This window comes from Taudactylus pleione, unplaced genomic scaffold (assembly GCF_031769625.1).
Source record: "Taudactylus pleione unplaced genomic scaffold, aTauple2 ptg000012l, whole genome shotgun sequence".
NCBI lineage: Eukaryota > Metazoa > Chordata > Amphibia > Anura > Myobatrachidae > Taudactylus > Taudactylus pleione.
Genome location: NW_028284415.1, coordinates 21,589,142 through 21,604,303, shown reverse-complemented (window position 1 = coordinate 21,604,303; position 15,162 = coordinate 21,589,142). Strand labels below are relative to the sequence as shown.

At 40.1% G+C, this 15,162-nt stretch overlaps 1 long non-coding RNA gene across 1 annotated transcript in view; it reads right to left on the bottom strand.

The window, feature by feature from the left end:
• The window catches only part of LOC148542529 (uncharacterized), a 71,244-nt gene that overhangs the window by 10,986 nt on the left and 45,096 nt on the right, over positions 1-15,162 (bottom strand). The gene's annotated exons all lie outside the window — the stretch shown is intronic.

Sequence of the window (15,162 nt, the reverse complement as noted above, 5' to 3'; positions counted from 1 at the left end):
TTTTCTGTGTGAAAGGGGTATCGGACAGAAAATGGCAAAAAACCTGGCACGCAAAATGCCAGGTAAAAGCTGGGGTTTTTTTTCATTTTCTGTCTGAAAGTGGTATCAGTTTGCTCTTTGACATTGTGCTGCATCACCTCAGCTGTTTCCAAATATGATAATTTAGACCAGGTCCGGCCAACCTGTGGCTTTGTGAAATTACACATCCCAGCATGCCCTGCTACACTTTTAGCATTCCCTAATAACTAAACTTTGGCAGGGCATGTTGGGACTTGTAGTTGCACAACAGCTGGAGAGCTACAGTTTGGCCACGCCTGATGTAGACGTTCATAAACATGACTAAATTATTGTGCTTGACAAACAATGTTTGGTTTTCAAGATACTCCAAGTATAACATTGGTAAATGACGACATTTAGTAATATAAAATATATTGCTGAAAATAGAGCTAACACTGTACTTGCCAACTCTTCCTGATTGTCAGGGAGACGCCCTGAAATAGTAGCAACTCCCTGAAGAGTCTAGGAATCTCCCTGATTGCACTTACCCCAATTATGAAGCTATTATAGAAAGAAAAAAAAATAGATAAATATAAATGCAAATGTGATCATTAGTATCATTTCCCTGCATTGGTTATCAGGCACAATGATCCCTGTAGCTCAGTGGTTCTCAAACTCGGCCCTCAGGACCCCAAACAGGTCACATTTTCCAGGTCACCCAGCAGGTGCACAGGTGTGTTCAATACAAACTGACACATTTTAAAAGATCCACAAGTGGAGCTAATTATGTCACTTGTGATTTTGTGAGGAGACCTGGAAAACATGCACTGTTTGGGGTCCTTAGGACCGAGTTTGAGAACCTGTGCTATAGCTATATGCATTTTCAGAGAAGTATCGGTGTGTTTTCATCAACACGTAGATCTTATTAACTGCCATGGGAACGCCTACCGTTTGGGGGAGGCCCCACTGACATCACTAGTGATGTCAGTGGAGAGCTTCCGGGCTCTGACAGAGCCAGAAGCCCTCCGGGGCTTACGACAAGTGAGACCCTACCCTAGGGTCTCGTCGTGAGCCCCGGTGGTCGCGATGGTCTATGACCATCGCGACCATCACCCGAGCGGTCGTTTGTGCTGTGGGTGTTAACCCACAGCCTAACGACCGCAACAGAGGCGGGCGGTCAGGATGCAAGTGGCCGCCCAGTTTAATTACTGGTCTCCTGCGAGTCCTCCTCATCTCTCTTGTTTCTAATGTGTTTGTCAGCTGCTGTAGGTTGTGCTGTCAAAAATTATGATATTTATGTCATTACTAAATGTGTTTTTACATTGAGGAAGCCATATGTGGTTAGCAAAGATTAAACTTGTTCACATTTAAAGCTCATTGTTTTCTCTAATGAACCTTCATTTAAGAAAATCTTATAATATATGTGACTATTGTTGTTAAGGTGGCCAAATGTATGTAATAAAATCTTAGGGGTATCTTCACTAAAGAGCTCATTTTTAAAAATGTAGATGTTGCCCATAGCAATGAATCAGATTATAGGTATTAGCTGCTAGAAGATGTTACTTATGCTGGGCATACACTATACCACAGGTTCTCAAACTCGGTCCTCAGGACCCCAAATAGTGCATGTTTTGCAGGTCTCCTCACATAATTACTAGTGACATAATTAGCTGCGCCTGTTGATATTTTAAAACATGTCAGTGAGTCATGAATACACCTGTGCACCTTCTGGGTGACCTGGAAAAAGTGAACTGTGTGGGATCCTGAGGACCGAGTTTGAGAACCACTGCACTATACAATTATCTGTCCAATCTGGCTGGTTGGAATGGAAACCTGGTAATGTATGGGAGCTAATGATAATCGACCATTTGCTCACAAACATGGTCATCCAGACAAATTGATTAAATCAAATTAATTTAACCAATTTGACCAATCCCCATTTTCCATTGTTAAAGACCATATGGTCGACTGTCATTGGCCCCCATACAGTACTAGATTTTCATTCCAACCAGCCAGATTGGACAGATATCTGACAGATAATTGTAGAGTGTATGCCCAGCATTATTAGTTACATGTTAAGTTCAATGTTATTTTTTTATATGGTCAATATGTACACTTCCAAACATTCAAAATAAAGTAATTAAACCACAAAAAATGTTCACCTGTAATAGCACACATGCTACATTTACGTGTTTCTTTCTAAAGAAGTTGAAAATGAAACTAAATACGTCAAAGTACATTGTACATGAGTATTGGAGAATATGCGTACCTCCATCTGCTTGTGTAGCTACACCTCCCAGCATGCCCTGACACACTTTGTGCAGGCCGTCAGAGCAACACTATGACAAACCATGCTGCCATGTGCTTCCTCTAATAAGGTGAAACCTGTTCTGACAAATCTATTTCCATAACACAAATTCTACACAAACCAGTGTTTAAAAAAAATGTGTTGCAAATACACTACTATATTTTTATAACACAAAAAACAAACATGAATGTGCATTTCTTTGAGGTATTACATAAACATTATCAGAGCCGGCCCAAGGCATAGGTATTATAAGCAAATGTCTAGGGGCGACTTGAATGCCTAGGGGGCATCCAGGGCTCTGCAGCTACCCAGCCCACCCGCCTGTCACTGCCCCCCTAAACACTCCTCCCGCCAGCGGCAGCTGCCCCTCTCCTGCCGCTGCCGCGATCGGAGCTCAGCTCCGATCGGGCAGCGTGGTGTGAGCCAGGTCGGAATGAGCTTCTGCATAGAAGCTCATTCTGTCTAGGCTACAGGAGGCCACAACAAGATGGCCGCGGTAGGGAAATGCCGTGCATGCCCAGCCGCAGCCACTACTCCCATGGGCCTTTGTGGAGCAGAGATGTCTCTGCCGCCGTACATCAAATAATAGCCGCCCCGCACGCCGCCCAGCAATGGAGTCCAGACCAGGCTGAATTTTCAACAAGGTAGTAGCATTAGCAGCAGGCACTGACTGTGGGCATAATATATATATATATATATATATATATATATACATATGTGTGTGTATATATTATTATTATTATTAATTTATTAACAGTTTCTTATATAGCGGAGCATATTCCGTTGCGCTTTACAATTGGAACATTAACAGAACAAAACTGGGTAATAACAGACAGATATATAGGTAGGAAGGCCCTGCTCGCAAGCTTACAATCTATAAGGAAATAGGCATTGATACACAAGGACAGGTGCTATATATTGCAATTTGGTCCAGCCAGACTGCAGAGTTTCTTGGTGGGCTGCATGATCAAGTCAAACAGGAATGTCGGCCAAGGAGGATGTGAAAGAAAGACAGTGTGTGAGGTTATGTGTGGACTGTGAAAGGGGATGTAATTAGACCAGGGCTGCCAAGAGAAATCCTGGGCCCCGGTACAGCAACTTCCCGGGGCCCCCCTGGTGGGGGCGTGGCCACAGCATGTTGGGGGCATGTTTGCACCTCTTTGGGAGCACGTCTAGTATGTGTGAAGCACCCACTCACAGGAGCATGGCATAGCTCCCAGCAGCTGGGCTGAAAGTTTTCACTATTACTCCGGGTGCACATCTGCACGATATCAGCCCGATTTGTCCAAATCTGAACGACAAATCGGGCATATATATAATATATATATTTATATATATGTATATATGTATATAAATACAGTTGGATGGTGGCATTCCAGAGTAGAAATAAAAACGCACTGCATCGTTACAGCTTGTCAACGTTTCAGCACTTTATTGCGCCTTCTTCAGGAACAGCGTTACTAATCTAATCCTGAGTGCCGCCATCCTACTGTATTTATTTATTTCAGCAGCATGAAGGGCACCTAGTAAACAGCAATTTTATTGAAATCAAGGACATATTATACTGTGAATGTATATTCATATACATATATATATATATATATATATATATATATATATATATATATAAATATATATATACACATATACATACAAACATATATATTATAGACAGATATTCTGATAAGTATATCTATCTATAGCTTATATATATATATATATATTTATATATATATATATACACTGTATATATAATCTATGATATACTATATAAATATATACATATCTAATACTGCTTTCAATCTTAGCAGCAGGCAGCTTGGGGGCATGGATGCACCTCTTTGGGTGTCAGACAAGTGTAAGTCACTCACACAGGAAGGCTCGGCTCTTCCCTCTGACCTTGACACACAAACAAGACTGCTGCCCTCGCCCACGGTCACCCAGCCTGATTTTATAATCTGTAGTCCCTCCCAGTCCTCACCTGCCGCCCGGAGTCTACTGCAGAGGTGTCGGGTGGAGAGAGTCAGGTCCTGCAAATAAGTGATACTTGGGGTGCTTTAATGCTCTCTAACACACAGTGCGGTGCTCGAGATCCCAACCACCGCCACCGCTCCACCCCCCCTTCAATTACTGCCCACCACCCGCAAGGGATTTATCAAAGTGAATAAAGGAAAAAAAAAGTTTAAAAAAAAATAAATAATAAGACTGGCAGCCCGCGTCCCTTGCCATGGCCGGGCCCAAGTAATCTGCACCCGCTCCCCCCCCCTCTCGGCGTCCCTGAATTAGACATGGAAGCTATGAATGTTATGTGGGCGGTTCTGTAATCTGATAAGCTTGCCTGAAGAGCTGGGTTTTCAGGGAATGCTTGAAGGATTGGAGATTAGATGTAAGTCTTATTGTGCGTGGTAAGACATTCCATAGAGTGGGTGCTGCCCGATATATGTATGTGTATATATGTATGTGTGCATATATATATATATGTGTGTATATATGTGTATGTATATATATATATATATGTGTGTGTGTGTGTGTGTGTATATATATATATATATATATATATATATACATGTGTGTGTATGTATATATATATGTGTGTGTGTGTATATATATATATATATATATGTGTGTGTATATATATATATATATATGTGTGTGTGTATATATTTATATATATATATATATATATATATGTGTGTGTGTGTGTATATATATATATATATACATATAGTCTGTGTATGTGTGTATATATATATATATATATATATATATACACATACACACACACTATATATATATATATATATATATATATACACACATATATATTAACTCATATATATGAACACATATGTATACACACACACACACATATATATGTGTATAAAATTATATATATATAATGTGCGTATATATATATATATATATATATATATATATGTAGTGTGTGTGTATGTGTATATATATATATGTGTGTAAATATGTATATAATGTATATGTGTGTGTGTATGTATGTATATATATATAATATATATATATAATATAAATAAAAAATCGGCGGCACTCAGGAGACTTTTATCCATAGATAAGTTTCTGTGCTTTTAATCAAAGTTTCGGGTATGGAAGCTCCTTCCTCTGGGTACAGCATACATGCTGTATCCTGAGGAAGGGGCTTCCATGTCCCGTAACGTTGATTAAAAGCACAGAAATTTATTTATGGATAAAAGTCTCCTGATTGCCGCCGATATTTTATTTCTACATTGTGGGGGATTTGCACCCCAAAGGAGGGCACCAGGAGCAAGTTGTTCCTTCATCAGGAGGGGGGTGCCGGATGCAACTTGGACATATATATGTGTATATATGTTTGTGCGTGTGTGTATATGTGTATATATGTTTGTGTGTGTATATATATATATATATATATACCCAAATTGTTGATCGGTACTCCATATACTTGTCCAACTTCCGGGATGCAATTTCCCAAGGAGCCTGACACAGAGCCACAACACCATCCATAATAGAATTTTTTATATGTATTTAATAGCCATATGTCATCAGAGACATCCTCCATGGACCCTGTATGCAGGGCCGTCACTGCCGGTATCTGCAAGTGTGTATTGCACTTGGCGATGCCAGCTCCCCCACCGGGTCCAGTCGCTGACGAGGTTGGGTACACTAGACATCATTAACTTATGTCATACCAGACATAAGTTTGCTGGTCGGATTATCTGCTAGGGGGCACCAGTCCAAATTTTGCCTAGTGCACCAAATTGGCTAGGCGTGGCTCTGAACATTATTCCCTAACAAACAAGTACAACTAATGTTATTGCAAAAATGTTAACCCACATGTCCGCCTGGGGGCATCTATGTCCTGCATGTGAGAGCGGCGCACGACTTCTGGAGGAATAATGCTCTTCAGGGGCTCCTCATACTCCAAATTAGTCTTTCATATGGGGAGCCAGCACCAGTGTGCGCAGCTTCCTTTGCCTTGTTGGCCACTTTCACCTTCACCCGTCTCTTGATATGAGAGAATATTTTTTTGCAATTATCCTCTGACCTCCTCGTAGGGCCCACTGCATTAACCACCTGGACAACCCCAGTCAAATAGCGTTCATGCTCTGAGCAGAGGTGCTGGCAGCCTTCCCTCCAAAAAGCAGCTGGTAGTGCTTCATAACCTCCGTCACCAGCCCAAGGTTCTGGCTGAACGGCAACTTCACGTTGCTGCCAGTTTTTGTTTTTCCCCTCTGGGGGGACCTCCTCCTCACTCTCTTCACCAGAGGTAGCATGGGGCTAATTAGCAGCTACCTCCTCTCCCTCACTCTGTCCCTGTCTCTCCTCTTCCCCTGACAACCTCCTCTCCAAACAGATACAAATAACACTGAAAACATAAAGATAAACGAATAGACACAAACCTCCTCTCCCAACACTAGCAACATACACACCATAAACACACACACACACAAATAAACACTGACAGGACCAAATAAAATACACTATACACAGAAAAAATAGACACTAACAAAAAACTGACAAGACAACAAATCTGCACATTTCCACAGACAAAACAACATTTACAAAATGTACTCACTAAACTGCTCCTATCTGACCCTCTCACCAAACTCCTGACACAAACCCATGAGGTTCGTCTGTTTCTGGGCGTATTTATATGGGTTTAAAACACGCCATTACATCTTCATGTCACATCTTCAGCCAATCAAAACACGCTAGAAAGGTGTATCTGCATTCATGTCTGTGGACTCGGACGAAATTTTTCATTTTCAGACGCACAGACAGGAGAATTCTGACTCAGGCAGGTGGAAAAATTCTCACTCAGGCAGCAAAAGGATTTCTCACTCAAGTTTTGGCAAAACTCACCGAAGAAATCTCTATTTCATACGCCATCAAAAAACTCGAACTAGCCAAACTCGAATCTTAGTAAATTTACGAGTTTGACATTTGAAATCTCTCCGGAGTTCGAGAGACAAACACAAATCTTAGTAAATTTACCCCTTGGGCCCGTATTCAACTCACCCCTTGGGCATACCGGACTTTTCGCCGTCATCGCCAGTTTTGCCTCCGGAAAAGTATCGCGCTCGTCAATGTGATTCGCCCTATTCAATTGCAAAGAATGCAAGAATGCGTCCTGGCTAAACTTAGATCGGCGAAAAGTACTGTCAGATTTGGGAAAATCAGCCTGTCATCCCCCAAAAGATGCACTGACATGGGGGAATCACTATGGTTACCCCCGAATAGCCCTGCTGAAGGTATTTGGGGTGCTTTAATGCTCTCAATTGGTGCTTTTTAGCGTCTTTGCACAAGTAGTGAAGAATAGCATTTAGCAGGTTTTTTTTGGAAAGTTAAGTAGTCCCAGCAAATTCGGGTAAAATGAAAATGGGTGTAAGCATGGTTAATAATTGCTAAAGTGCGTTTTTAATACTCCTAAAAAAAGCACCTTCAGCAAGCACCTGCAATCAAAAAACAGGTTGGGCATACTTGGGGGACCCCCTGGAGTCGATCTCGCTAGTTTTTAACCACTTAACTGACGTGGTCAGTTTTGATGCGAACGCAGCCAGCTGTACTTCAAATGACAAGCTGTGACTGCACCATCCGGCTGTTTTTTTGAAGAGAAAATGTGTTGTACACATGTGCAGAACGGATTTCTTCTGACTACCCGGACTTTTCTGCGGACCATGGAATTTCTGACCGGTTTTGCTGGAAAAATTGCCAGTTAAGTGGTTAAGTTTGTTCCCCAACTTTGGTTTTTTTTGCCCCCAAAACAAAAGTACTTTTTTGGGGTGTTCTAAACTATTTTATTAACTTTTTTTGACACAGTTTATCTTTGGGGGATTGTCCCAAGGCTCCAGGGGTGTTCCCGCAACTTTGCACCCCAAACCCCCAATTCTGCACTTTTTTCCGCCTCCTTTCTGACGAGAATCTTGTCCGCTGGTTACATGGCACAGACCTTTCGCACAGGCAGAAAGTCTTTGCAATTGAATATGGGGAAATGTTCTCGCCTGGCAAAATTATGTCACCGGCGAGAACTTTTTGCCGTTCTCGACTTTTCGCCGGCAATTGAATACTGCCCTCGGTGTGTTAACCACAAACCAATGGGCACATATTGTATGAATTTTAGCAGTTGTACAACATTTGTGCTCAGCTTTAGCCACAGTGTGCTGTCCTGTGCTAGCAGCTTAATCATGTAGCAGCTAATGTTCATTGAGGATATGTGCAAGTAGTCAGGGAACAGGGACTAGGCAACAGAGATGTCAGAAATTCAAAGTAAATAAACAGAACAGATAGAGCACTTTTGTAGCCAAGATAATGGTCTGTACACAGAAGGACAATATATAAAAGTTACCACTAAAGGTCTTGGCGGCTGTGCAACATCTTAATACCTCTAAGTGCCTTACTCCTAGCATGGTAGTGTCTTTTGATGCTGAAAAGGCATTTGACCTTGTGATATGGAAACATCTTTATTCAACTTTGAGTAAATTTGGCTTCTCAGCATCTTTCATCAATATATTGAAAACATTATACACGAAACCACTTTCACAAGTATCATGTAATGGATATATTTCATCACCATTTGAGATTCAAAGAGGAACAATACAAGGTTGCCCTCTCTCTCCACTCCTCTTCGCTATAGCAATTGAACCATTGGCTATAGCCTTGAGAACATCCCCACTGGTAGAGGGAATATCGATTGGTAAAGTCATCTTAAAAATTGCACTTTTTGCGGATGATATGTTGCTCTTCATTACAAATCCCCATACTTCATTTCAAAAAGTGATGGATATAATACAATCTTTTGGGCATGTATCAGGATATAAGGTGAATTTGGACAAATCTGAAGTAATGCCAACTAGTGGATCAAAAACATATTTTGAAACTCTGTTCATTTTGAAATCTTTTAGTGGGATTTCAACTACTCTTAAATATTTGGTAGTTCATATTACCTCAGACCTACAAAGTCTATATACTGCTAATTATACTCCAATGATAAATAAAATTAAGTCTTTATTAGACAGTTGGAAATCCTTACCTTTATCTCTATTAGGCAGATTAGCAGTTATAAAAACTATAATTTTTCCAAAAATATTTTATCTAATGCAAATGAGTCTTACCCAAAAAGATATTAAAATCCTAACCAAAACTTTCACTTATTTTATATGGCAAGGTAAACGCCCAAGAATAGCTGAGCAAAAATGTTTACAACTAGAGATAAGGGTGGACTTGGTCTTCCAGATCTTAAAAGCTATTCTCTCTCAATATTTTTCCGATATATTAATGATTGGTTATTAGAAAGAGGCAGTTACACAGATAAACAAATTGATGTAGAATTATTTTCACCTTATTCTCCTGGAGCGTTGCTACACTCTAAATCTAAAGATATTCCTTCCCATATATTAAACAATATACTTTTTAAAGACACTTACTTTTCTTGGATGTCTATTAACAAGAGACTAAGAAGTCCGTTTCAACATACCGATTATATCCCTTTATGGGGCAATCCGGCTTTCCCTCCTTCCTTGTCTAATACTAATTATCTTCAAAGGAAGGAAAAAGGTCTTTCTAACATTTCCAAAGTTTTCGATCCCAGTGGTTCTTTACTATCTTTTACGGAATTACAACAGAAATTTAAATTGCCAAAACAAAATTTCTTTATGTATTTGCAAACTAGACACTACATCAGATCACTCACATTGATAGTTGAAGATAATAGAGAATCTACACCCCTTCAATTGTTGTTCAAATTGATATGTAAAGCTCCATTTAAAATAAAATTGTTATATAAGCATTTAGTAAATGATCACTCTGCTGCTCAGTGGGTCTCATTATATAATACTTGGCGGAAGGATGTTTCAACTATATCATCCCTTGATGATTTAACTGGTCATATTCACTTTACAATAAGAAAATTGCAATCATCATACCTTCAAGAAGTTCATTTACGCACGATTCACAGGGCATATATCTCCCCAGCACAGCGCAAGCACATGGTAGAATTAGAGTCTGGAAATTGCCCTAAATGCCATATGATGGATAAAGCTACCTTTATCCACTGTATGTGGGAATGTGGTATAATTAAGAAATTTTGGAACAAAGTTACTCAAATGATAAATACCTTATTTGCACTTAAGTTGGTACCTAATTCAATGGCTTGTATATGTGCCAATTTTGAAAACTGGGATTTAGGACCTTATAAAAATAATATTCTTCCATTACTCATATGTATAATCACGATAGCAAAGAAAGTAATATTAATACATTGGATTAGTAGATCATCGCCCTCTCTTAAGGAAGTTAAGCAAAAGATGTTACAACTAATGTATTATGACAGACGATCAACCTTGCCTGACATAAATAAAGGAGTGGAAAAATGTTATAATAAGTGGGAGCCCTACATCAATACCCTTGAAAGCTCGACACAAGATCAGATTATTAAATTATTCGAGAACACAGATTGGTTTATGCTTAGATCTATAGCTTCCTCTTAAGAGATACGAAATATATAGATAAGCTACTTCCTAACTCCTCCTACTTAGTCCAATCATCCCTGGGTCTCTTAATTCTGTAGAATTACTTTTAAGATAAAGAAGTCTACTCCAACACTGATTTTAATAATTGACAATACTATTTCTATCCCCCTCCCCCTCTTCTTCCTCATGTGTCATGTCTTATCTTTTGTGTTTTGTGTTAAACCATTGATATATTTTGTCATTTCAAATAATTTAGTGTTAATCTGTTCTAGATAATAACATCAATGTCTAATTGAGCATTGATAGCGTTTAGGTCATTTAATATTTTGGACCAAGGTAATGGTCAAGATGTTCTATATAATGTTAATATACCTAATCTCTATTTCGAATCATATATGTGGATTGAAGACTTCTACTTTAAGTATTATCTAGAAACTTTCTTAGTATACCATTTGAAATTGGAAATGCTTACTCTTGATCCCTTTGTATAATACATACTGTGATCATTATTTTGAAAATTAATAAAAAAGTATTTGAAAAAAAAAGTTACCACTAAGACTAACTTAGAGATATCACAGGCAAGGAACTAACATCAAGTCTGGGCTGCTAATCATAATATGTGTGGCCCGATGACCTTGCTCCACCTGCTGGTGCAGATTGGGTTAGGGTCACAAGATTCCTTTAGTGACCCTAAGTTGGAACTTACTTTGCTACTCTTGTCAATCTCAGCAACACCTCCTGGTTAGTGTTGGCTAATTCCCTACTAGCAGGGACATAACTAGGTATTAAAAGACCCCATAGCAACAGTATTTAAGGGCCCCTATGTGCCACCCAAAGGTGAAAAATGTATATAACACATGTAACTTTGACAAGAAAGATGGACCCCCCTCAGCTCAGGGCCCCATAGCAGCTGCACCCCTTGCACCTATGGTAGTTATGCCCATGCCTACTGGCCACTTACCTTGGGCCAGTGCTGTACTTTGTTTGGGGTCAGTGGACTAGAGCGTGGAGACACTGAGCTCAACAGCAGGACAGTCAGAGAATGTTTATGCATTTTGCGTTTAAGTGGTAGTCTTGAAGTAAGAAGAAGTTTGTTATACCACTTTCACATCGCAATACCGTGTTGGGATTTGTACACCGGGCCATTCTGGGTGCGACCCGGCTGAGACCCCTTTCAGACTGGTGGCCCAGCCAGGGAATAATGCTGGGTCAATGATGTCAGCGCCATCACACGCTGAGCCGGCTCTTGGAGATGAGATGATCTCCAAGGGCTGGCTCTTCCTATGCAGTGAACGGGACCCAGGTCCCCTCGACCTGGGATACCTGTTCACACTGCACCGCAAGCTGGGCTGAACACGTGTTCAACCCTGCTCGTTACCTGATTTGAAATGGTCGACCTGGGTTATTTCAACTGGGCCCTTTCACACAGCTCAGTAACCTGGGTTGCTGCGCGTTCACGTGCAATGACCCAGGTTATTGCTGGCAGTGTGAAAGGGGTATTATTGTATCTCCAATAAAATGTCTTTAAAAAGACTTTCTATTCCTAGTTGGGACTAATAGGAATACCACAGCATACTGTACATATGTTCTTGGAAGTTCAGACAATACACACACCATGATGTTCAATGGGGTACAGTGTATACATTTCAGAGCCCTATCAGCCCTACTTATCCTTATCAACACACGCACGTTCGCAAATCTTGCAAGATATATTGTAACCATATAAACCTTAAAAAATTTAGCATCATGAAACGATGCCTCCCAGAAATTAATCAGTGGATTGGAAGCCAGGACTTGGGAATTGAGTGTCACTGTCACAAAAATTTTAAAAAAAAATAATGCAAATAAAGTTTTTTTAAAAAAATACAGTGTATATATATATAATTTTTTAAAAAAATGAATTTATTGAGTTTTACATGAATTGAAACATTATGCAATAACAAATAATCTGACTAGAGTGTCAATGTTATTTCTCACTGTATAAAACAATATTTAGAAAGAGGGCCCATAAAAATCCGAACAAATTTTGCATAGGACCTGTACACATCATCTCTTGCACTAAATTACATAACTGAAGCCTCTATTCCAGAAAAACAGATAACTGAAACAAGGACACAAAAATAACAGCATGTTTAACATAAAAACAAAGAATACAACATTTCTAAATAACTCACAGAGACACAAGACAGGATATGATAGGGGAAGGGAAGGGGAGGGTTTCCTTTTCAATGAGATGTAGATATTCCAAATACGGTAAATAACATAGTTGTGTATAGTGACAGTGAGCACTATATCTTAATTATTCAGGAGGCAGAGTATAATCTTCTATAAAGTACCAATTAGTAGACTCAAACAAACTCAAAATATGTTGCTGTTGTGAGGATTCTAAAGTGTATATATAAGGCCTCCACTTTTATAAAAATGAAGTACATTCCTTTCAAGATCTGGTAAGGTAGATTGGCGTTCAAAGTATAAAGTGTGAGTAAAAATTATGGTGCATACACATGGTCAGATTTTGTGTCAGATCTGAACGATAACGATTTTAAAAATCGTTTAATCGTTCATATCTGAAAGAAGATAACGATATCTGACATCTGATGTGTTTGCAGTCAGATTTGGACAATTTCATTCATTTTAATACTGTCTGAAATCGTCCAATCGTTCAAATCGTTTGTAAAATTGTTCAATCATGCAATCGTTCATCTGACAGATCTGACCATGTGTATGCACCATCAGACGTAACTGATCGAGTCTAGGAGGAGTCCTAATTATCCAGTTATTAAGTATTAATTTATTTGCCACAGTAAGAAATACACACAAAAATGGGATAAGATGTTTATGAGTGGGTGGAAGTCCCAATCAGAAAACTGGAAACCTAAAATTGCACCAGGATCAAAAGGTAAACGTAAGTTAAATGTAGTATTAATGTACTATAACACCTTGTCAACATTTCTTGATCTTGGGGAAATGCCAGAAGTTATGGATTAATAATGCACTAGAGGCCTTACATTTTGGGCAGCATCCCAGCTCTGTTGGCACCATGTGCTTTCTCTGACCGTGGGAAATATAGGCCCGATGTAAAAATTTTACATGTGTCTCCTGCAATTGAGACGAATGAAGGGATTTAAGAATTAAAGGAAGGTTGGCTAAGAGATCTTTGACATGGATGTTCAAAGAAAAATCAAAGAACCATTTAGATGTGTCATGGGCCACTCTGGAAGTCCAAGGGGTCCAAGGCTTACCTATCCGGGCACTCTGGCGGGGGTGCAGGCTGCTTGCGGTTACTAGGATGTGCGGGCAGGCCCGTGAGAGGCAGCGCTGGGTCTCTGGCACCTTGGAGCTGCTGTGGCTGGGAGTCTGTGCAAACGCTGCCGGTGCTGGGGGCCGCCATCTTGGATTTGGGCACATGTCAGGTAAGAGCCAATCCAGTCTAAATGATTCACAATGGGCTCTGACAGCCAATCCAGCTCCAGCATTGGGTACTTAAGGGCTTCCTGGGAGTCCTTAGGTTGCCAGTGCAACATCTAACAGCTAGTCTGGTGCTAGTTCTCTGTGCTCCTTTGTCTCATTTACCTCCAGTGTTCCAGTTGCAGTATTTAGTTGGAGAATTAGTTTGCTGCCTGCTCCAGTTCATAGTGCCACTGCCAGTGCTCTGCTCATCTCAGTTCCGGTAATCCACCGCTACCTGCACTACGTTACAGAGCCTCCTCTGCTAGAATTCCCAGTCAGCACTGGTACTAGGTTCCCATACATCAGCGTCTCTGGAGTTGTGCTCTGAATACCCGGTGGGGTTTAGCTTTCCTTTTTCCTGGGATCTCTGTCCTTCATGAACAAGTACCCCCTTCATCCAGCCTCATTCCAATATCGGAAAACTGCTCGCAAGGATTTACCTGCACCCAGTCCTGGTCCACTTCCCACTTTATGACATGACAAGATGCTGCAGAGGACCACAATTTTTCAATATTTGTTGGGATAAGATCCCAATACAGAAATTTAGTTTTATATGAGGCTACTGAGAGTAAAGAGAGAAGAGAAGTTAAAGGGTCTATGTCCAATGAGGAGTCATATGGGGAAGGTAAGGACTGAATATAGTACTGAATTTGGAGGTACATGTAGAACTTGAGCGAAGCACTCCATATCTGTCTACCAGCCCACTGAAGAAAATAAAAGTACCACCTAGGTCAAAAACATATTTTATGGCGCTAATACCTTTATGTTTCCAATGGAAAATTTCACATTGTCATCTGTGGGTGAAAAGCATGGATTTCCACAAAAAGTAATATATTTGGAATGTTCTGAGTTTCAACGTAAGGTTCTATTAATCGACTACCACGCTAGATAGGAATCCCAAAACAATAATTTGATATGAAGAGAAGGAGG